Source organism: Phyllobates terribilis, unplaced genomic scaffold (genome assembly GCF_046119375.1).
Source record: "Phyllobates terribilis strain yellow unplaced genomic scaffold, ASM4611937v1 Scaffold_8__6_contigs__length_399053987, whole genome shotgun sequence".
NCBI classification, from domain to species: domain Eukaryota; kingdom Metazoa; phylum Chordata; class Amphibia; order Anura; family Dendrobatidae; genus Phyllobates; species Phyllobates terribilis.
Genome location: NW_027362768.1, coordinates 353,594,513 through 353,609,031, shown reverse-complemented (window position 1 = coordinate 353,609,031; position 14,519 = coordinate 353,594,513).

The window sequence follows — 14,519 nt, the reverse complement described above, 5'->3', positions numbered from 1 at the left end:
CCAATATTCAAAAAGGGAGCGAAAAGTGACGCCGGAAACTATCGGCCGGTGAGTCTGACGTCCGTTGTGGGCAAAATTTTTGAAAGCTTCATTAAAGAGGCAATTACGGAGCATCTTGATGCTAATAATCTTTTAATCCCGAACCAACATGGATTCATGTGGAGTCGCTCCTGCCAAACAAACCTGATTGACTTCTACGAGGAGGTTAGCTCTCGAGTAGATCAGGGGGAACCAGTGGATGTCGTGTATCTCGACTTCTCAAAAGCGTTCGATAGCGTGCCACATAATAGGTTGGTATACAAAATGAGAATGATGGGGCTGGGGGAAAATGTCTGCAAGTGGGTAGCTAACTGGCTAAAGGATAGAAGGCAGAGGGTGGTTATAAATGGAATATATTCAGATTGGGTAAGCGTCACTAGTGGGGTACCACAGGGGTCTGTACTAGGCCCAATGTTATTTAATATCTTTATTAACGACATAGTCAATGGGATAAATAGTAAAATATCAATATTTGCAGATGACACAAAGTTATGTAAAACAATTAATACAAAAGAGGACAGTGCAGACCTACAGAGGGATTTGGATAAGCTGGGTAGGTGGAGCATTAAATGGCAAATGAGGTTTAACGAGGAGAAATGTAAGGTCATACATATGGGAAGGAAAAATGGAAGTCACCAGTACTCACTGAATGGGAAATCATTGGGGAATTCAGAGATGGAGAAGGACTTGGGCATCTTGATTGATAGCAAACTAAATTGGAGTGCCCAAAGTCAGGCCGCTGCTGTAAGGGCAAACAGGGTAATGGGATGTATCAGAAGAGGTATAGCTGCAAAGGATGAGAACATTGTTCTTCCACTGTACAAAGCACTGGTCAGACCACACTTGGAATACTGTGCTCAGTTATGGGCCCCAATATATAGAAAGGATATAAATGAGCTTGAAAAGGTACAAAGGAGGGCAACAAAATTAATAAAGGGAATGGAGGGACTGCAATACCCAGAGAGGTTGGCAAAACTAGGACTATTCAGCCTGGAAAAGAGAAGGTTGAGGGGGGACATAATAAATGTGTACAAATATGTTAGGGGACAGTATAGAGATCTTGCCCGGGATTTGTTCAAAAGGAGGGATATTACGGTAACAAGAGGGCACTCACTAAGACTGGAAGAGAAAAGGTTTCAGCACCAGCATAGGAAGGGGTTCTTTACGGTAAGAGCAGTGAGAATATGGAATTCACTGAGTGAGGAGACGGTAATGTCGGATTCACTAAACCAGTTCAAGCGGGGACTGGATGCATTTCTAGATACCAGGCAGATTTCAGCATATACTTAAAAATAAAATAAAATAGTAGGTTGATACAGGGATTTATTCTGACTGCTGGTTTCAGAGTCGGGAGGGAATTTTTCCTCAGGTGAAGATTGGCCAAATCATTTGGGGTTTTTGCCCTCCTCTGGATCAACTTTAGCAATTACAGAACTAACAGGTCGAACTTGATGGACGCAAGTCTTTATTCGGCTTTACAAACTATGTTACTATATGTTACTATGGCTTAGTCAAAGTCCTGACCTTAAGAAAGAGGTTCATGCTCGGAAACCCTCCAATGTGGCTAAATTACAACAATTTTGCAAAGATGAGTGGGCAAAAATTCCTCCAGAGTGTTGTAAAAGACTCATTGCCAATTATCCCAAACACTTGATTGTAGTTGTTGTTGCTGAGGGTGCTTCAACCAGTTATTAGGTTTAGAGGGCAATCACTTTTTCACACAGGGCCCTGTAGGTTTGGATTTCTTTTTCCCTTAATAATTAGGATCTTCATTTAAAAACTGCATTTTGTGTTTACTTGTGTTATCTTTGTCTAATATTAAAATTTGTTTTGAGGTTTTGAGATCTGAAATATTTAAGTATGACAAACATGCAAAAGAATGAGAAATCAGGAAGGGGCAAATAACTTTTCACACATACACATATACATATATATATATTCATCCCACAATGTCACATTCACCGCAGGAGAGAGGGATTGGTAAGATGGGACAACCATTACAAACCAGCCACCTGATCAGACGTTATTGAACACCTTTCCAGAAGCTTTAATCAATCTTATCTACTGTTATTTTCTGAAGAGAGGAAACAAATGTCCTAAAAATAAAAAAATATAAAAATGAAAGTTAAAAAGAAAAAATAATAATAATAGGCTCACCTCCACTATGAGCATTTTTTGCTCTTCTAATAATCCAAGCTTTCCTAATTGTTCTTCTATTTGCTCCTGCGTCTTCATATTCCTCTCCAGCACAAATGATGCATGCTGGGGCTGTAAGAGCTGTAATAGAGGCCTAGAAGAACCATCAGAGGTCAGGCCGATCTGGTGACCTTGTGAGTGGGGGCTTCACAACTCTGCGATGCACGGATAGGGTGCCGGGCATCCCGCCTAGTTGAATAGTAGGGGCGTGTAATAGGATGCTGGCTAGGCACAGTGCCGCGAGTGTGTGAATTGCACCCTACTGCAAGTTTCATCTGTGTGCAGTTTTAATGCTGGGTAGTCGCCCCTCCAGTGAGAGTGAGTGAGGGCGATTGTTCATTAGCATTCTGCACCTGTGTTACCTCCTTCTAACAAAAGGGGGCCGGCCGTGTCCTGGTGTGCATTTTTTCTTGAAACCTTGGTTGGTGAGTACCATTGCCTTTTGCTATTTTCTAAAAATTCTGTCTATTGTTCTGGCTATGCTGTCTGTTTTTAATATTAGAGTAGGGACTCGCAAAACCGTGAGGACCCTTGACGATGGGTTGCGAGCTTACGTATTTTGGCCAAAATATCAACTAATACCTCATATGATATTTTTTGCACTTTTTTTATCTGCCAGGGCACGGCCAGGCCCAGTAATGGTGACCTTGTGAGTGGGGGCTTCACAACTCTGCGATGCACGGATAGGGTGCCGGGCATCCCGCCTAGTTGAATAGTAGGGGCGTGTAATAGGATGCTGGCTAGGCACAGTGCCGCGAGTGTGTGAATTGCACCCTACTGCAAGTTTCATCTGTGTGCAGTTTTAATGCTGGGTAGTCGCCCCTCCAGTGAGAGTGAGTGAGGGCGATTGTTCATTAGCATTCTGCACCTGTGTTACCTCCTTCTAACAAAAGGGGGCCGGCCGTGTCCTGGTGTGCATTTTTTCTTGAAACCTTGGTTGGTGAGTACCATTGCCTTTTGCTATTTTCTACAGCAAGAACACAGATACACGCTGTATAAGACAATGGGATGGAAACAAGATTTTAAAAGGAGTTATCAAACACTTTTATACTCCACTGGATAGGTCATTAATATAAGATAGGTGGGGGTCCAACCATCGGCCCCCCGATGATCAGCTGTCATCACCTCTGGCAAGATGCAGGCAATGTTCAAAGTGGAACAAAACCGCTCCGTACACTGCGGCCGCTGCCGGGTGCAGACCAGCTATTGAGGAGTACCGGAGGTGATCTGCAGCACCAGGCAGTGGCCACTGGGGTGCGCTCTGTGCACAAGTTACATCCGGCCGTTGCCAGAGCTATAAACAACTTATTGGTGGGGAGCCAAGAGTCGGACCTACACCGATCTGATATAGACGACCTATTTTATGCATAAATCATCTGCATTAAAGTATTAGAGAACGTCTTTAAGAGCCCTGCATTTTCAGAGCCAAACTTCAGTCAACATCTAATAATCAATTACAATGTCTTTCTTAGGACTCGTTCACACGAATGTATTTTCAGTACGAAAGTTGTCTGTGGAACAAATGGACGGCACTCAGACCAATGCTATTCAATGGGAAAGTGCAGAGGAGTCTTTTTTTTTTTTTGTCACTGATCGAATCTGTGTGTGAGCAAAAAATAAATAGAGAAAATGGCAGCATGTACTCGTTTCATCCGTCAGACAAGATTCACCCATTCAAGTCTATGGGTACAGAAAAAAATCTGCTTTATACAGATACATTGCAATCCTGTAGCCCTGGAAACTGTAAATGGTTAAAAAGCCAGATTAGATCTGGACTGCACATGGACGACAAGTGAGAAAAGAATTCTCGCACTTTTCTGGATGAAACTCTGAATGATATTTTATCTGCTTGTGTGAACAGGCCCTTAGAGGTCTCGACAAGACGGAGGAGCTGATCCAGAGTGTCCAGGTAAAGCTAGCAGTCCAGGTAATGGCGGATACGGAGGCAACCATCCACATCGTGCTCCATGCCCTTCTAATCTGACGTCCGTGACAGTGATGCTCAGTGTAAAGCCTGAGCTCAGGAGATGTGGGCTCGGACCCTGTTCAGACACTCTGGAACTGATCAATCTCCATTCAACATTATGAACATAAAACTGGAGCACTGGCCCCACTCAAATATATTGTATTATGGTCAAATCATTCCCTTTAGGAACTGAGTGATGTGTAATAGAGGAGGATAAGGCCCCCCATATACAGCAATCTATTCTCTGATAGGCGAGAGGGAAGAGACGTCATCTCCTCCTTTCTGATAATGTCCCCTGTATCCTGGTGACAGTGATTGTGCCATCCCAGCAGGTGACACTAGAGCCGCTCCCCGCTCTTAGGCTATGTGCCCATGAAAACGCTTGTAAAACCGTCTGCCATGCAAAGCAATGTGAATTCGGATGTGCTGTGCACATGATGCGCTAATTAGCGCGCAGAATTCGCATTGCGTTGCAAAACGCAGCATGACCATTTCTACCGCGATTATGCCGCAAATTCGCGGCCATTGAAAAGCAGCAACCCCGCAGGTATATGTGGATTTGCTGCGTTTCAATTAAATTCAATGGCCGAGAATTTGCAGCGTAATCGGGGTGCGTGTGGTACCCAGGATGAAGAAGAGACTACAACTCCTCTTCATCCCGGCTACCAAGCGGTGAAAAAAAGAAATAAATAAAAATAAAAAAACCCTGTATACTCACCTCTCCGGTCTGCTCCCGGCGGCGATCCTCTCTCCTCGGCGTCCAGCGGTGTACTTGCAGGACCTGCAGTGATGTCATCTAGTCAGGTGATGGTCACGCGACCGCTGACGTCAGAGGTCAGGTGATGGTCGCGTGACCATCAGCTGACTAGATGACGTCACCGCAGATCCTGCCAGTATACCGCGGGACGCTGAAGAGAGAGAACGCCGCCGGGAGGAGACTGGAGAGGTGAGTATACAGGTTTTTTTTTTACTTTTAACTTTTTCATTCTTTTTTTTTTTTTACTATAGATGCAGCATTTAAAGCATCTAAGTTGGTCACACAATATAAATCCATGCCGGTTTCATGGATTTATATTGTGTGACCAACTTGTCAAGCACTTTTCCAAGTTATGCTCAAAATCACTTGGAAAAGTGCTTGAAAAAACGCTGAAAAAACACTTCTCTCTGGCAGAAAAAATGCATGTAAATCTGCATGTAAATCTGCATGTAAATCTGCCAGAGAGAGGCAAAAACACTCTGCATCAAATCTGCTACGTGGGCACATAGCCTTAGCGTGTATGTGCTGTACTTATCATTCAGGACTGTGCAAAGACCTGCCTGTGACCAAAAGAACAACAAGGCTGTGTGCACACGCTGCAGATTTGGTGCGTTCTTCAATGGAACAGGCTGCCACGAGAGGTGGTGAATTCTCCTTCAATGGAAGTCTTCAAACAGAGGCTGGACAGACATTTGTCTGAGATGGTTTAGTGAATCCTGCATTGAGCAGGGGTTGGACACTAGGACCCTGGAGGTTCCTCCAATTCTAATGTTCTAGGATTCTATGTATAAACACCAGCTGCAATCTTCCATGGAGAAGTAACTGTGGTTTCAGGAGAACTTGCAGCAGAAGGTCTGTGCCTTCCGCTAGCTCCTCCCCCTTCCGCTAGCTCCTCCCCTTCCTTCTTTAAAGAGTATTAATAGCACTAACTGTCATCTATCTCACTAATAGGAAAGTTTGTCTTCACTGAATACAGATTTTACAGATGTTACCGCGAATTGAGACTGAAAGATCAATCCAGCAGGAAAAAGAAGACTTCTCTGATAAGATTATAAAATTACTTATTTTCATGTGTAATATTAATTTACAAAACAAAAATTAAAACAACGGTTATTCTTTAACTAATAAAGCACTTAGGACAGGGATTCATTAAGACTGGCCATATTCAAGCTGCTCTTGATGAGGGAGCGTGCTGGAGTCAGACGGTCCAGATTCATTAAGTGGCGCATGAATTATGCGCTTCTGACAAGTGGTGCGTGCACCTTGCCACAAATCTTGCTCCAGTCACGGACTGGAGTAAGATTTCTGGTGTAAGGGAAGCCACAGTTCACCATGAATTAGACAAGCTGTGGTGCCACACTTCCATCTTGCCCCAACTCTGCCCATTTTGGTGAAGCTGGGCAAAACTGACGTGAAAACACCAAAAGTCACAACATTTTTGATCAACTCAACAATGCACAAAAATTGTGACTTTTCAAAGTGATTTACACCAGAATTCTGGCATAATTGCATTGATCAATCAGGACTATAGTGTCCTAAGTTTTTATACTTCATTAAAACATCCTCCTCCTCCCAAGAGGTGGTCCTAGGTACTGACCCTCGCAGTGTTCGGTCACTTCTGCTGCAGGACTGCTCGTCCGGCTTCTCGGTACAGATGAGATCCTCTATATACCTTGCCCTAATGAAGCCGGCACAGGACCACGTCCACAGCTGCTCCCTGTGTGTGGAGGCCGTCCACTTCTATTACAGGGTCCTAGTACGGAGTGATCAGCTCTGGATACAGTGGGGTGGTCTGTTCTGGCAATGTCATGTATACATTGCTGGGGGGCTCCCAGTGATGTCTGAGCACATAAGCTGAATCAATGGCAGTTATGTGATGGATCCTCGCAGTCAGTGATGGAGGAAAAGCCTCATGGAAGATTCAGCCGGACAAATCCACAACTGTGGACTGAATGGAGGCAGAGAAATCAGTGGCTGCAAACAAGACATTTCTTCTTGTAGATTCCCCGGATGATTGGGAATAGTTGCTTGAAGATGTAAGACCCCAGTCAGGTGGTCGCTGTTATTAACTCCTTTTGCCTAAAAAAAATACAAATAAAATCTGCAGTCACTTTTGATAATTTTTTGGTCACAGCTTCTGGCCTTAGTCTTTCTCCTCTAATTCTATCCAGTAATGGAGATTACAATGATAGCATACACGGTACCATCTAGAGCCCACAATACATTTATATGGAAAGGAGTTATAGAACATCAGAAAATGTCTGTTTTGTCACAGAAACAATCACATTAAATAGGATCTGTCACTTGTCATAAATCTGTAACATTTATTTGGTGTAAATGCCGCTGTTCTTCTGAATCTGGGATTGGTTTTATTCCCTTTTCCATCGGCCACTCCACTCCTCTTACTTATATATTAATCTTCTCCCTTTAGCTAAGTGGTAGTGATACAAAACTCCTCTACATGGGAGGCTTTTTAACCCCTTAATGACCGGAGCATTTTCCATTTTTGCATCTTCATTGTTTGCTCCCCTTCTTCCCAGACCCATAGCCTTTTTATTTTTAGGTCAATATTGCCATGTGACGGCTTATTTTTTGCGGGACAAGTTGTACTTTTAAACGCCATCACTGGTTTTACCATATCATGTACTGGAGAACGGGGAAAAAAATTCCAAGCGCGGTGAAATTGCAAAAAAAATGCAATTCCACGGTTGTTGTTTTTTTTACCATGTTCACTGAATGCTATAACTGACCTGCAATTATGATTCTCCAGGTCATTACGAGTTTGTAGACACCAAACATGTATAGGTTCTTTTTTATTTAAGTGGTGAAAAAAAAATCCAAAGTTTGCTAAAAATGGCGCCATTTTCCGAGACCCGTAGAGTCTCCATTTTTCGGGATCTGGGGCCAAGTGAGGGCTTATTTTTTGCGTGTCGAGCTGATCGCCCATTATTTCATTTTATTTCAATGTTGTGACGACCAAAAAACATAATTCTGGCGTCTAGAATTTTCTCGTTACGCCGTTTACCGATCGGATTAATTCTTTTTTTTATATTGATAGAATGGGCGATTCTGAACGCAGCAATACCAAATATGTGTTTTTTCTTTATTATTATTTTATTTTGAATGTGGCGAAAGGGGGCGAATTAAACTTTTATATATTGTTTTACCATTTTCATATTTTTAAAAACATTTTTTTCCACTTTCCGCATGCTTCAATAGTCTCCACAGGAGACCAGAAGCTGCAGATACCTGATCGGCTCGGCTTCAGAAAGGCGATGAGCAGATTGCCTCTATGTAGCAGAAATGCTCATGTGCTATGAGCGCCAACCACTAGGTGGCCCTCATAGCAAGCAAGACATGACAACCACAGGGGTCTGCTGCAGACCCCGGGTAGCCATGCCCACGCATCGGTAACCCGCGATCACGTGACAGGTCACCGATGGGCGGGGCTAATGCCGCTGGCCAGTAAGGGGTTAAAGACCACTCCGAGTTGGCTAAAAAGACTACTTTACACAAGGCATAAAATGCCATATTTTAGAAACGAAGGGGCACAGGAAAGAAAAACAAAATGACGCAGATTCATGAGAACGGAAAAAATTACACATTTATGTCAAGTGACAGCTTCTCTACAAAGGAAGTTGTTCAACAGAAAAAGTTGTCTTAATGTACTTAAAATAAAAACTGATGAAACTTCCTGTAACATGGCTGGGTGTGGACCCACTGCTCCTGGGGCCGGGCTGACCCTGGAGTGGCGTGACTAAGCAACTAACTGGTTTTCACTAGAGCCTCTGGTGGCGAGGATAGTCTTGGCCGCAGGTAGTCGCCAGGTACCACTCCTGATCTCTGCAGGACAAAGCAGGGTTAAATTCCTGCAGAGACCGGCCACGCCCCCTAAGGCCAAATGGAAAACACCATGCTGTTGCAGCTGTGCAGAGGAGAGCTGCAAGAGGCAAACCTCAGCGAGCCGCCCTGATGGGAGGAGACGCCGAACGCTGACGATGGAGAGTAGGACGACGCTGAGGAGGCACGTGAGTTACTGCTGTGACAGCACCCCCCTGACGCCCCACTCTTCTTTAGGCCAACCCGACGGAGAAACTGCTCAAAAATCACAGGGGGGAAGAGGGGGGAGAACGATGTTGTCGGCAGGCTCCCAAGACCTTTCCTCAGGACCGAAACCCCTCCAAACAACTAGACAGGCAGGTGTGGAGAAATGCTGCACAGTGAAAATGGTTTAAAATGTAGAAGTGTCTATTTTTATCAATTAACAAAATACAAAGTGAATGAACACAATACATCATCAAAGCATCAATTCTTCTGGATGCACTTACACAGTTTTGAAGGAACTCGACAGGGAGATTGTTCTCAACATCTTGGAGATCTAACCACAGATCCTATGTAGGCTTTCGCAAAACCTTCTGTCTCTTCATGTAATCCCAGACAAACTTGATGTTGAGATCAGGGCTCTGTGGGGACATATCATCACTTCCAGGACTCCTTTTTCTTCTTTATGCCATTTACAGTTCTTAATGACATTGGCTGTACATTTGTGGTCGTTTTGCTGCTGCAGAATAATGTTGGAGGCAATCAGACGCCTCCCTGATGGAATTGTATGATGGAGTCCTTAATGCTGAAAAATACAGGCAGATAATTAGCCATCAATCCTGACTAAATCCCTAACTCCATTTGCTAAATGACCATCCACTGTGCTTCACTTGGCAATCAACCTCTGCCTTAACGAGACACGCGTTCCCACAGTGCAGAGCAAATTCACACCACCTCCATACTGCGCAGCACAGCAACCAGGCAGTCTTCAAATTAATATGCCTTGAAGATCGCAGTCATACAGCTGAAGAGTTGTGGACAGCTCTCCAGGCTCAGTTTCAGCAATAGCTGTCTCCGCTGAACCTGGAGCCAGGGAAGGCCATGTACGATAACGGTGCCAACCTGTTTGCGGCTCTACGCCAAGGCGAACCCACAAACGTGCTTTGCATGGCTCACGTCCTCAACCTGGTGGTACAGCGATTTCTCCGCCACTATCCCGGCCTGGATGAGCTGCTTCAGAAAGTCCGGAAGCTGTGTGCTCACTTCCGCCGTTCGCACCCCTCATGTCATCGACTTGCATTGATACAGAGGTCTTTCTCCATGACAGTTAACAGGTTGATAGTGATGTGCCAACGCGGTGGAATTCCACTCTGCACATGTTGCAGCGACTGTGGCAGCAGCAACGAGCCCTGACGCAGTATGTCATGTCGTATAGCCTGTGCCAACGCAGTACGGACGTGGGGTATATCACGTTTACGGAGTGGGAACAGATTAAGGACCTCTGCACCCTTCTGCACAGTTTTGAATTGGCTATTATTAACCCCTTTACCCCCAGGGTGGTTTGCACTTTAATGACCAGGCCAATGTTTACAATTCTGACCACTGTCACTTTAGGAGGAAATTACTCTGAAATGCTTCAACGGATCCCACTGATTATGAGAATGTTTTTTCGTGACATATTGTACTTCATGATAGTGGTAAAATTTCTTCAATATCACTTGCGTTTATTTGTGAAAAAATTGGAAATTTGGCGAAAATTTAGAAAATTTCACAATTTTCAAAATTTTAATTTTTATTCCGTTAAATCAGAGAGATATGTTACACAAAATAGTTAATAAATAACATTTCCCACATGTCTACTTTACATCAGCATAATTTTGGAACCAAAATTTTTTTTTATTAGTGCGCTATAAGGGTTAAAATTTGATCAGCGATTTTTTTTTAGTTCCACAAGGGTAAGAGGAGAAAATGGAACCTAAAAACTGTTGTGCAATTTCTCCTGAGTGCACCAATACCCCATATGTGGGGAAAATACACTGTTTGGGCGCACGTCAGGGTTCAGAAGGGAAGAACCACTGTGTGACTTTTTGAACGCAAAATTGCCTGGAATCAAGAGCGGACGCCATGTCACATTTCGGGAGTCCCCGTCTCATGCTGCACATAACACATCTGCATCTCTGGCTGCTGTGGGCATAAAAGGGGACAAACTTATGGTGTGGCACCCATGCTCCCCTGACCTCAACCCCATTGAGAACCTCTGGAGCATCATCAAAAGGAGTGTCTATGATGGCGGGAGGCAGTTCACATCTAAGCAACAGCTCTGGGAGGGTATTCTGTCCTCATGCAAAACAATTAAAGCAGAAACCATCCAAAACCTGACAAATTCAATGGACGAGAGAGTTCAGAAGCTCCTTTCGAACAAGGGGTCCTATGTGCAAATGTTACATCACCTAGAATAAAGTTTTGAGTTGAAAACTGTTTGATTTCAGTGTGTAATAACCTGCTAATGCTTATAATTTCAAAAATGACCATTTTTTTGTTCTTTATTAAAATGAAAAGGTTGAAAACTCTGCTGTGCATAATCATTTGGAACATGCATTTTGAGTGCAGTTTGAGTTTTTTATTTTTTTAAAAATATACTGTTATCATAGGCAGTTTGTACAAAAACCTTTCAATTGTACTCTAATAGTTATTTGACTGGAAAATTACAATGACTGCAATTCATATAGGTAATTTAGGAAAATCTAAGAAAATATTATTTGCATAATAATTTGGAACACAGTGTATTCGGAGAGCTATAACTTTTTTTTTTCGGACAATGTTGCTGTGTGGTGGCTTGTGTTTTTGCGGGACAAGATGACGTTTTTAGCGGTACCATTTTTATTTACATTCGTCTTTTTGATCGCGTCTTATTTCATTTTTTGTTTGGCGGTATGATGATAAAGCATTATTTTTTGCTTCGTTTTTTTTTTTTTTTCTATGTTCACTAAAGGGGTTAACTAGTGGGACAGTTTTATAGGTCAGGTCATTCCGGACGCAGCGCTGCCAAATATGTGTACTTTTATTGGTTTATTTTTTTTTCATAATAAACAAATATTAGGGGTTCAATATATTTTTATTTTTTGGGGATTATTTTTTTCTTTTTTATATTTTTACAATTTTTTTTTATTTTTTTAATTTTTTTCACTTTTCTACTTTTTTTTTTTACTTTTACACATTGTCCCACTATGGGACTTTCACTTTTTGCAGCCTGATCGGCTGCATGGCATAGGGAGCAGCAGCTCTCTTTGTCATGCAGCCTGTCAGCGCTGCACACCGGGGAGACATTACTTTGGTCGCGCACTGCGCATGACCAAAGGAACGTCCTGCCTCCTGGTTACCCGGATGTTGTCATGATGACATCGGATCGTCATGGCAACATCCGGAAGCCGCCGCAGACATCGCTGGACGCCGTCAGGAGAGGCGAGTATATCGATCACCTCCCCCCTTGCCACCGCAATGTGCCGGGTGTCAGCTGTGCACATAGCACCGGGTGTCAGCTGTGACAATCAGCTGACACCCGGCGGCGATCGCCCCGCTTGTGTGCGGGCGCGATCGCAGCGCGCGTAATAATACGTAGCTGGTCCATAAGTCCCAGGGCACAGCTACGTACTATTACTGACAAGGTCGGAAAGGGGTTAAAATAGTTAGCGCTGACGATGCCATCTTCAGCATCACTATTCCGGTCATACACATGCTGGAGCAGAATTTGAATAGTGTGCAGCACGAGGTGGTTGTCCCAGAAGAAGAGGAGGATGCGGAAGGGATAAGAATGTCTCAAAGTTCCAGACTATCGTCACACAGGCGGATGCCAAGTGACGGTGGATTCCGGCGATCGAGGGGTTTGGTGACACCAGACATACTGTTAGTGAAGGTGCAAGAGCCGAGGAACAAATGGAGGAGGAGGAGGAAGAGGTGATGGGCGAGTAGCTGTCAGAGGATGAAGAGGATAATCATCCCCTCTCTGTTGAACGTGGTTTGCAGGAGGGGACTGAGGAAAAAAGCATTAGTGTTACGCAGCCAGCAACAGAGCCTGGCTTTGGACCACCTGGAAGAGCCTGACATACAAGTGCCTTCTTGATGCACTATATGCAACATGATTCCCGTATAGTTAGGATTCGAAATAATACTGACTACTGGTTTGCCACTCTTGTTAGATCCACGTTATAAGACTAAATTTTGCCTGATGCTTCCCGCCCTGGAAAGGGACCTGCTAATGTTGGAGTTTCGAAACAAGTTTTTAAGCAACCTTAATAGAGCTTTTCCCCAAGATAGGAGTGAGGCACACAGTGTGCGTCGCAGCTGTAGTCTTTCAACCTCCAGCACGTCAGTTTGTCAACGCCAAAACATTAGCAGCAGCAGCGTAAGTGGCAGAAGCAATTTCTGAGTCCTTTCACACATTTTTAGACCAGCTCATGCACTAGCACAACAGAGTACAAGTTTGACACATGGTAAACGACTGGAGAGGATGGTGGAGGAGTATCTAGAGCTCAATATGAATACCATCAGGGAGGATTTTAACCCTTTTACATTTTGGTCTTCAAAAATGGTTCAATGGTCTGAGCTTGCCTGTCACGCCTTGGAGGTTTTATCATGCCCGACAGCCAGCATTCCCTCAGAACGTGTCATCAGCGCTGCTGGTCGTGTCCCGACGGATAAGCGCAGCCGGCTGTCCCATGAAAGTGTGGACCGCCTAACTTTCATCAAGATGAACAAGTCATGGATCTCCAAGGACTTTTGCACCATAACTGCAGACTGTACAGAGTAGGCGATATTGTAGTTTTTAGTGTGCTGCATTGATCTTGCGGAATTGCGTCTGTGATGTGGGTTGTGTGCCTGTTCTTGCTGCTGCTGCAGGTTTTAGGCCCTAATTTTTGGAAATGTGGGGAATCCTGATTAGATTTCCATCTACTGGGTTGGCTGGAGGGGAAGAGGTGTCCTTCCTAATTCTACAATTTCTACTGTAGTGAAATTGATGCCACTTCGGAGGTTTTAGGCCCTAATTTAGGGAAATGTGAACACTCCTGATTGGATCTCGATGTGCTGGGTTGGCTGTATTTGAAGAGGTTTTGGTCTCCATTACAATAGTTATACTCTAGTGAAATAATTTTTTTGGTGCAGATATTTTTCTCCACAAAAGGGGTACACAGACCTGATAAACTCAAAATTGGTATATAAAGCAGGCTACATCTCCGCTTAAAATTGTTTGGAAACAAGACAAAAAACCAAGCAATGTGAACTGAGGTCTAAGATGGTAGACATGCAAGAAATAGGAGCATGTTCACACTAGCAAAAAAAAGCAAAACCTACAAAAGACAAAAATATATCTCATACCCTACCATCATTGTATATAAATGTAACGCAAAGTTGCATAATAAATATAGGGTACTTAGTGAACTATTTTTGATCAAAAAAAGTATACAAGCCGTCCCACCAGCGGCAAGGTGACCCTAAATTGGGACGGTACCTATACTGTCTATATTAAAAACCTTACTGTATATCAAAGTTGAAGTAATGCATATAAAAGGGCAGACAAATAGGACTGGGTCCCAACTCCAGACCACCCAGGCCCGTGGTAAGCTACATATATACTAATCAGCTCAACAAAGGGGATGCCACACCCTTAAATTGCACAGAATGCAAACAAGACAAAAAACCAAGCAATGTGAACTGAGGTCTAAGATGGTAGACATGCAAGAA